At 37.9% G+C, this 9,873-nt stretch overlaps 1 long non-coding RNA gene across 1 annotated transcript; it reads left to right on the forward strand.

The window, feature by feature from the left end:
* Window positions 1-6,227: 6,227 nt before the first annotated feature.
* Window positions 6,228-8,242, forward strand: LOC105272594 (uncharacterized). Its single transcript, XR_892790.1, has 2 exons — window positions 6,228-6,538; window positions 8,110-8,242. It is a non-coding gene; the product is annotated as an uncharacterized lncRNA (long non-coding RNA).
* Window positions 8,243-9,873: the final 1,631 nt, after the last annotated feature.

Below are 9,873 nucleotides of genomic sequence, written 5' to 3' on the forward strand. Positions count from 1 at the left end.
TTCAGGTTCCCTTTTTGGTTTTTGAGTATGTTTTAGGGTTAGAGTTTTAAGAGTTTGAGTTACGATGTTCGGTGAATCGAATATCGAGGTTAGTTAAGTTTAGGATTAAGGACTTTTTCCGGTTTGGTAATTCCGGTTAAAAATTACCTGGCGCCCATAAGGTTAAATTTTAGCAGGTTTTGTTATGCTCAGGGGAAGTAGGGCGAAGGTAATGAGCATTTCCCATTCACCGGGAAAATGTCACGTTACACTTTTAAAATTTGCTATAATTTTTTAATGTGATGGTTTCGGATTGATACGTAAAAAATTATCTTTCCTATCCATTCATTCACCATGCCGAAAACGATATAATAACGTTTGGACGTTAGTTTAAAATATTTTTTTAAGAGACCTCATAATATACTTTACGTACATAGCTGTGCGTCCTCATAATCAATACACAATAGAATTGGAATGTCCTCATATTTTCGATATGTCCCCGCAATGAACATACGTTAGAATTCAAATGTCCCTGTATGTTTGATATGTCTCCATATAATACATTGAGTAGAATATCAAAGTTTTCCCCAAACGGAGTTATCTATGTGAAATCCAACTGACCAAATTTGTCTTTTGACCGATGCTTTAATAATCATTTAAGAAAGATGCTTCGATTCCAAAGATGAGAAAAAAAATTTCCATAATGCAGGAAAAAATGGGAAGGTATTTTTGAGATGAAATGTAAAAGAATGAATTAGTGGAGTTTTATTTATCGTTGTTTCATTTGTGAGTTTTTTATATACACCATATCTTTGTGTGCCATAATACAAAATTTGAGGGAAAAAAAAGAAACAATTTTGCTTCGAGGTTTAGATGGAGAAAAAATTAAGAGAAAACAAAAAATGAAACCAGGAAAATTGATTAATTGGTTTCCACCACATTGTTTGAAGGAGTCTTTCTCTATGAACTAAATATTCCACCTGGCTGGAATAAATTGAAAATACATAAAGTGAAGACGGGATTGAATTCGAGTGTTCTTTTAAAATTTGTTATAATCAGTTAAGGCCCGGGTGGAGGGATTTTTGACCGACATGTCCCTAGCGAATTCCCTAAAAAATCGCGTTTTACGGGGAACTGAATGCCAGCCCCTGTAGACCCTCAAAAAATATAACGGTAGGGTCAATCGACAGATAATTATTTTTGCCGGGCCGGTAATTCGGTCTCAGGGGTGGGAAATTGAGCAATGAACGTATAAATTATGTTCAAAGAAACCCCCTAGATTTCACCAAGATGAATTTTCCAATGATCGTTTGGGGATAAATCACTGCTCAATCACTGCCGAATAAAAACACTCCCCACAATTTACCCATCGACTTCTCACTCGCGACACCCAATTACCGCCCCGTGAACACAATTATTACATTTTTCGCGATTTTTCCCGGAAAGATTCGATGCACTGAACGCCCGTAATTTTGGTTCGCGAGTACAAAGGGATCAGCTGTCAATTTTAGGGAAACGAAGTTTAGACAGATGGCGATAGTGTGGCCTCTCAATCTCGGAGAGGCAGAAATGAGTTTCACGGCATAAGTGATCAGGAGCGTATGAAGGAGGGGCACTTTTGGGGGGATAATATCCCAATAGGGGGATAGGAATAAATGGTGCTGGGAGGGTGAATTTCTAAATTAGGGGTTAGACAGATGCGTCAAGATAGAGGGTGTGTGTAAGGGTGAAACTGGGACTGAGAAAGGGGTGTGTGTATAAACATGGTGTTTGTAGGCATGGTTAGGGGTGAAGTGAAGGGATGAAAATGGGATGAATGCCTGCAGGAAATTGGTAGGTTTTAAGGTGAAGGGATAAAATGGTTCTGAATGAAATGGGAGGTTTTTACACCCTCATTAACACATTCCCAAGATGGCCGACGGGGTAAGTCTATACAGGGGTGACAACAAATGTTTCCACAGGGGTGGGTAAATCGACTCAGGGGGTGATTCTGAGTCGATCTGTACCTATAAATTTCGACCTTTTTTTTCACCCTCACTAACCCTCCCTCAAAATGACCGATGGGATAAAAAAAAAGTCTTTACAGGGGTGGGTAAATCGATTCAGGGGGTGATTCTGAGTCGATCTGTACCTATGAATTTCAACATTTTTTTTTCACCCTCACTAACCCTCCCTCAAAATCAGGCATGGGTAAAGTCCGTTCAATCGGCTCACCTAGCTCCCAACCTCAATTAGGCCAATGACTATAAAATAAGGGGTCCTATTGTACCGTGCAGGTAGTTGGAGGGGCAAGACCACGATGCTTGGGTCAGAGTGGGGGAATCGTTACGTCAATCAACGCGCAAAAATCTGAATTTTTGAACGAAAAGTATGAATATGTTTCTTGCTGCATTTTGCATTGTTAAAAAATATCAATTAATCAATTTTCCCTCTATCAACTTCCGCGTAAAATTCTGTTGAATAAATTACTCTGAATTGAATATTTCGGCAGCAAATTAATTTTAAACAACTGTTGAAAAGATTTTTAAATTTTTGTTAATACAAAATTTTGTTAATACAAGATTTGTTCCAATATGAATATTAAAAGAATAAATAGATTCATACCAAAAATGGAGTTAAAAAAATCCGGTCACACAAATATTTGAAAGAAATTTCCTTGCAGAACTTTCGTGGTAAAATCATTTAGAATTGTCTTCTTTGGCTCATATATCGGCAAAAAATAAAAAAAATAGATTAAAATGAAAGGAAAAATCCCATTCGTTTCAAACCCAGAGCTTTCAGTGGGACATTTCTATAAAAAAAACTTTCAACTCCATTTTTGGTATGAATCTATTTATTCTTTCAATATTCATATTGGAAGAAATCTTGTATTAACAAAATTTTGTATTAACAAAAATTGAAAAATCTTTTCAACAGTTTTTTACAATCACAAACTTGTATAGATTTCATAGAAATCTAATACAGTTCCAATAGAATGGATTTTGATTGAATTTTAAAGAACTGACATTTCATTTTTTTCCAATCTTTACTAAAATAATTATTCAATATTAAGGTAACCAAGAAATAATTAATTTCTGGCACAATGATGTTTGAACCATTACCCCCGATACAACTGAGGATTTACCACGTGGAATTGGTGAAAATTTGTTTGAATTTTTAGGCCCTAAGGTTTTTTAAATTTGAAAGGAAAGCGCGCGGTGCTCTTATAGCTCTATTGTGTGGGCTATACTTAATAAGAGAGAGATGCAACTAAATAACACTTAGTTTATTAAGTACAAAGTTGTGTCTCGAGATAAGTAAAACACTTAAATAATTGGTAAGAATTTGAGCTTCAGTCCAAGGTAGAAAAAGGCAAGGTGTTGCCACAGCTGTGGTCAATCGTCGAGTCTTCGAGGAATCAGTTCCTGCTTACGGCGATGACGCCTTCTCTCCGCTTGACCAGTCGGTAAGGCAGGTAGTTGGAGAGATCCGTTAGATGGTGCCACAAGCGTGCGGTGCGGCGAAGCAGCCACACTCTCTCTGTCTAATTGCGCCCCACTTCGTACACGCTGCTACTCCCACCCTGACTACGCTGGGCTCCACGCAATTGGGGTATTGTATTTCTACTAATGGGTCTAATAGGGTTTTATGGCCCCGGCTCCCGAGGATCCGACTTTGCCCATGCCTGCTCAAAATGACAGATGGGAAAAAAAAAAGTCTTTACATGGGTGGGTAAATCGACTCAGGGGGTGATTCTGAGTATGGTTGAGGGTGGGAAGAGTCTGCCAGGGTTCAAAGGAGGTTGATGGTCGGATGAATTCATTCGGAAAAAATGATGGTTGATGGTGGAATGAGTCATGGGGAAAATGAGGGTTGATGGTGGGATGAGTGGATTGTGACAAAATGGGGGCTTGACGGTGGGATGAATACATGGGAGGAACTGAGGGGTTGAAGGTGGACTGAATTTATCAGGGTGGATTGGGGTTTGAGGGTGAGATGAGTGTTGCAGGGTGAAATGGGGATTGACAGTGCGATGAGTCATGGGAAAAATCCTCATTTCTGCCCGACACACTCATCCCACCGTTAAGTCCCCATTTTGTCCCATCTACTCATTCCACAATCAACCCTCATTGTTTCCATGACTGATCCCACCATCAACCCCCATTTCACCCTGATACACTCATCCAGGTTACAACCTTTCATTTTTTCTCCATAGAATCATCCCAGGCTCAACGGTCATTTTTCCCATGCACTCACCCCATCACCAACCCTCATTTTTCACAAGACTGATAGCACCCTCAACAATCATTTTTGCCGAATGAATTTATCCCATCGTGAACCTCCTTTGCACCCTGGCACACTTTGTAGACCTACCGCGTCGGACATCTTGGAAATGTATTAGTAAGGTTGGAAGAAAAGGTTGAAATTTATAGGTACTGATGGACTCCGAATCACCCCCTGAGTTGACTAACCCATCACTGTGAAGACTTTTTTTTAACCCCTGTACGGACTTTTACCCCGTTGGGCATCTTGGAAATGTATTAGTAAGGGTGGAAAAAAAAGGTCGAAATTTATAGGTACAGATCGACTCAGAATCATCCCCTGAGTCCATTTACCCACCCCTGTAAAGACTTTTTTTTACCCCCTCGGTCATTTTGAAGGAGGGTTAGTGAGGGTAGAAAGAAAAGGTCAAAACTTATAGGTACAGATCGACTCAGAATCATCCCCTGAGTCGATTTACCCACCCCTGTGGCGACATTTGTTGTCACCCCTGTATAGACTTACCCCGTCGGCCATCTTGGGAATGTGTTAATGAGGGTGTAAAAACCCCCCATTTTATTCAGAAGCATTTTATCCCTTCACCTTAAAACCTCCCAATTTCCTGCAGGCATTCATCCCATTTTCATTCCTTCACTTCACCCCTAACCATGCCTACAAACACCATGTTTATAAACGCACCCCTTTCTCAGTCCCAGTTTCATCCTTACACTCACCCTCTATCTTGACGCATCTGTCTAACCCCTAATTTAGAAATTCACCCTCACAGCACCATTTATTCCTATCCCCCCACTGGGATATTATCCCCCCAAAAGTGCCCCTCCTTCATACGCTCCTGATCACTTCTGCCGTGAAACTCATTTTTGGGCACTGTGTATTTGGAAGAAATATAACTTTTCTATAAACGTTACAAACTTTTTTTTTCATAAATATTTAGGTGGTAATTTGGTGGAATTTAGGAGAACATAATTATAATTTGGGAGTAATTAGTTGTTGTTTAATAGATTTTTCCTTTTTACAATAATAATGAGCAGAAGATATGAGTAAACAATTCAAAAATAATTACAACCGCTGGAGAATAATTTGATGGTCATTATAATCAAGGTTTCATAATTTAGGAGTTGATGGTTTTATTAATAAAAATTAAAAACGTACTTTTTTGCGTACGCTATATAGTAAGAACACTTGCGCATGCATAGTAGGCTTAAGCTAGGAGGAATTGATTTCATACTCATATTATTATTGATTTTTTCCGACCTCTTCCTTAATAAATATTTAGGGGGTATTTTAGTGAAATTTTGAAGACAATAATTACAATTTAGGAGTGATTAATTTCAATTAAATATTTCATTTAGTAAAGTAAAATGATAACCTTTTTTTTCTGACGAATATGAGTTTAATAAAGAATCATTTGGTGGTCATGATGATTCAAGTTTCAGAATTTAGGAGTTGATGATTTTTCATTTAAAACAAACAGTAATTTCCTGGCGTCTCTCATATTGAATCCATGCGCATGGGTGGCCTATGTCATATAATAAGGAGTTAAAACCTATTTTATGTGGCATCAGTTATATATTATTGTATTAGAATAATTACTTCCCCTCAATCGAACAATAATCTGAAAACTGATTGTTTTTTTACGTCATGTTTAAAAATTTAATTATGAAGAAATGTGTGAGAGAAATCATCATGTTCAGTCGGTTTGTGTTGAAACTGTACTTTATTGTTCAAAAGATATATTAGCGCTGTAATCAAAGCGAATGTCCGATTATTTTTTTTCCTTTTTCTAATCATCTTAGCTCTACTCTTCTTTACCAAAATCTTTAGGCACTTTATTGTAACTAATTCAACCAATTAATGACCAATGAGCCAACTAACTGCTGAAGATGGAATTTTTGATTTCGCCGTGTTTCTCGAAAATTTCCCATATGTATACGAAGTGGAAACTGTATTAAAGGTGACTGAATGGAAAATTTGTATAAAGCCGAATGCATTTTTTATGTCAAATTTTTAACGCTAACCAACAACTGTTTTTGCCTTATAAAAATTTTATTCTGATCTCATTACCCACGTTAAGTGATTTTGATTTTTTCTCCGGATGTCGATAAGATACAATGAAAACCGGAAGAATGATCTAACAGACTTATAGCAATTTTGTTTTTATAATAACAAATTACTCATGGACGCCCTTGTACAGAAGTAAAACAGATCTGCCATAAATTGAATTCAATATCAATAATGGAATCATTTAAATTGTTTGAAATGCTGATTGGATCTCGTGGTATGTATTCTCTTCGAAGACATTGTTACGTCTCTACCACACGCCCTACGATGGCGCTAGCAATTTTTTCTACCTTGTCTTATCGACTGTCGAGCCTTACCGACACTTAGTACATAAGTCACAAAATTAGCAAATATCTTATTTCTAATTTCACCAATTACTAAAATATCAAAAACCGTTATTTAAGACATTCGAAACCTCAAAGATATTTTTTCGTGGGAAAAGCATGAAACTGCTTTTCCCACACTCAAGACCAGATTTTAAATAAACCTAATGCACACGTGCATAATAAATATTCCAGAAACGAAAAACAGAATTTCCCTCTCACATCCATACATCGTAAAAATCCCCGAAGACCATTAAAAAGAACTGGATAATTTTCAAATCTCTAAAAGTTATTTGAACACGGCGAACCCCAGAAATCCTAAAGTACCATAAATTTTAAAGAAACCCTCTCGAAGCTAAACAACCCGTGGGATCAGAATTTTCCTCAAAGATAAAAACGCAGCTGCATTTTAATCACCAAAACTCCAATCACAACCCTTCAACTCGACGGCTGACCCAAAGTCAACCGTCTCGCCTCCCTTCCACCTCCTATCAGCCAATCCTATCCTCTAACTTAGGGCACGCACGCCGCAACGAGTCTCCCGCAGCATTTTCCTCATACGTAGATTCAACCCTATACAACTTGCTCCTAAAAGTTCCAAAACACTTACTTCTATTTCGACTTCCACGTCTATTACTTCTTAATTCCAACTCTGACTCAACTCCGAAGATTTAATAATCTTCCTTTCAAGTTTGAAGCGAATATATTTTACTAAAGGTAGCGGCGACAGTAGCCACGCAGGCGGTGTGTGACTCCGGCGATCACCCAAGCTAAGCAACGCTCAGTTGGGTTAGTACTTGGATCGGTGCCCGCTTAGTCACACCCATCCGCGTGTAGACTGCCGCCGTCAGGCACGGGTGCGGAGAGCTGGTGTGTTCACCGAGTCAGTGTGACTGATGAACACAGCAGAATCCCCGCAGTACCGGCCAGCTGCGCTACTGAGGGTTTACATGGTTTCCCTCAGTACACGCCAAATGGGCGCAGTACAGAAAGTCGGCCCATGCTACCGCAAAAATAATGAGAGGATAGTAGGAGAGGCTAATGAGAGGATAGTAGGAGAGGCTAATGAGAGGATAGTAGGAGAGGCTAAAGGCTAAGACGAAGGGGCGCCTATCAAACCATGGTAACAATGGTAATAGGAAAAAGGAAAAAATGTAAAAATAACAAAAAAAATAATAATATTTTACTAAAAGTAAATCAAAGGATTTCTTTAATTCAAAGTGTTCATAATAGTAAATCGCGCTTTGCATAAGTTATTTTAACAAGTTTGTGAAACCAAGTGTAATCAAGTGAAGTTTAAATCCAAATAAAACTGTTAAAACCCTAAATAAACCAACTCGTGTCTTAATTGATCAGCCACGCATAGTGGCCTTGATTAGTGGAACCTACCTAAGGAATATAGCTATCCACTAACAACCGGAGTTATCTCTCGAAGGTGTCAATCTACTAAAATCCATCTTCTCGACATCTATAGGGACTTAACAACATCAAACTTCCTTGATAGAGGTTTTTTCATAATGATGTTCTGCATTCTCATAGTTCTGAACTTCTAGAGTGTAAATAAAAGAGAAAACGTTGATGAAATGTCATAAATATGATGAAAATAAAAATGTTCAAAACTATGATCAGTGAACATACCTGCTATCTAACTTCCTGACATTGCTATAATTCTGGATATCATACACCACGAAGAATCATCGTTGAGACACGGTTGAAGAAGTATGCTCATTATATAGAAAAGTTTCTTAGATGTGGACATGCTGCAAGACTCAATTACACACTCCGACCTTTTTTCTCTGCACATTCGAAAAGTTGAACATGCGTAGAATCAAGAGTTGCTAGTTGATATAGATCACATTAGCCACTCAAGTTGACAATTATGACATATGCCACGCATGCGCACGCAATCAGTATGTGGGACGCCAGGAAATTACTGTTTTTTTTTTAATGAAAAATCATCACTCCTAAATTCTGAAACCTGAATCATCATGACCACGAAATGATTCCTCAACAAACCCGTATTTTAATAAAAGAAAGGTATGATTTTTTGTAAATTTCCATACTCCACTGAATTAATTATTTAATTGAAACTAATGACTCCTAAATTGTAATTATTTTCTTCAAAATTCCGCCAAAATACCACCTAAATATTTATGACGAAAAAAATCGGAAAAACCAATAATAATATAAGTATGAAATCAAATCCTCCTGCCTTAAGCCTACTACGCATGCGCAAGTGTCCTTACTATATATTGTACGCAAAAAAAGTACGTTTTTATTTTTTATTAATAAAAGCATTTACTCCTTAATTATGAAACCTTGATTATAATGACCACCAAATTATTCTCCATCGGTTGTAATTATTTTTGAATTGTTTCATCATAACTTCTGCTCATTATTATTCTAAAAAAGGAAGAATCTATTAAACAACAACTAATTACTCCCAAATTATAATTATGTTTTCCTAAATTTCACCAAATTACCACCTAAATATTTATGAAGAAAAAAGTTTGAAAAGTTAATAAAAAAATTATATTTCTTCCAAATGCACAGTGCCTCATTTTTGCCTCTCCGAGATTGAGAGGCCACACTATCGCCATCTGTCTAAACTTTGTTTCCCTAAAATTGACAGCTGATCGCTTCGTCCTCGCGGACATAAATTACGGGCGTCCAGTGTATCTAATCGGTCCGGGATAAATCGCTAAAAATCCTCCAATTATGTTCACGGGCCAGTAATTGGTTTTCGCGAGTGTAAAGTGCATGTGTAATATGTGGTGAGTGTTTTTTTGTCGGAGGAATTGGGCCGCCATATTTGTCCCCAAACGGTCATTGGGGAATTCGCCTTGGTGAAATCTAGGGGGATTCTTGCAACCTAATTATACGTTCATTCCTCAATTTCTCACCCCTGAGACCTAATTACCCGCCCGGCAAAAAACATATCTATTCATTGACCCCTCATATATCATATTTTTTGAGGGTCTACAGGGGCTGGTATTTATGTCCGCGTAAAACACGTTTTTGATGGGGAATTGTCTAGGGACTTGTCGGGTGAAAATCTTTCCACCTGGGCCTTAAGGCCCGGGTGGAGGGATTTTTGCCCGACATGTCCCTAGGGAATTCCCTAGAAAAAACGTGTTTTACGGGAACCCAAATGCCACCCGCTCTAGACCCTCAAAAAATGTGATTTTGGGGTCAATAAATAGATAATAAATTTCGGCAGGGCGGTAATTAGGTCTCACGGGACGGAAAT

The sequence above is a fragment of the Fopius arisanus genome, unplaced genomic scaffold (genome assembly GCF_000806365.1).
Source record: "Fopius arisanus strain USDA-PBARC FA_bdor unplaced genomic scaffold, ASM80636v1 scaffold00212, whole genome shotgun sequence".
In the NCBI taxonomy this organism is placed as follows: domain Eukaryota; kingdom Metazoa; phylum Arthropoda; class Insecta; order Hymenoptera; family Braconidae; genus Fopius; species Fopius arisanus.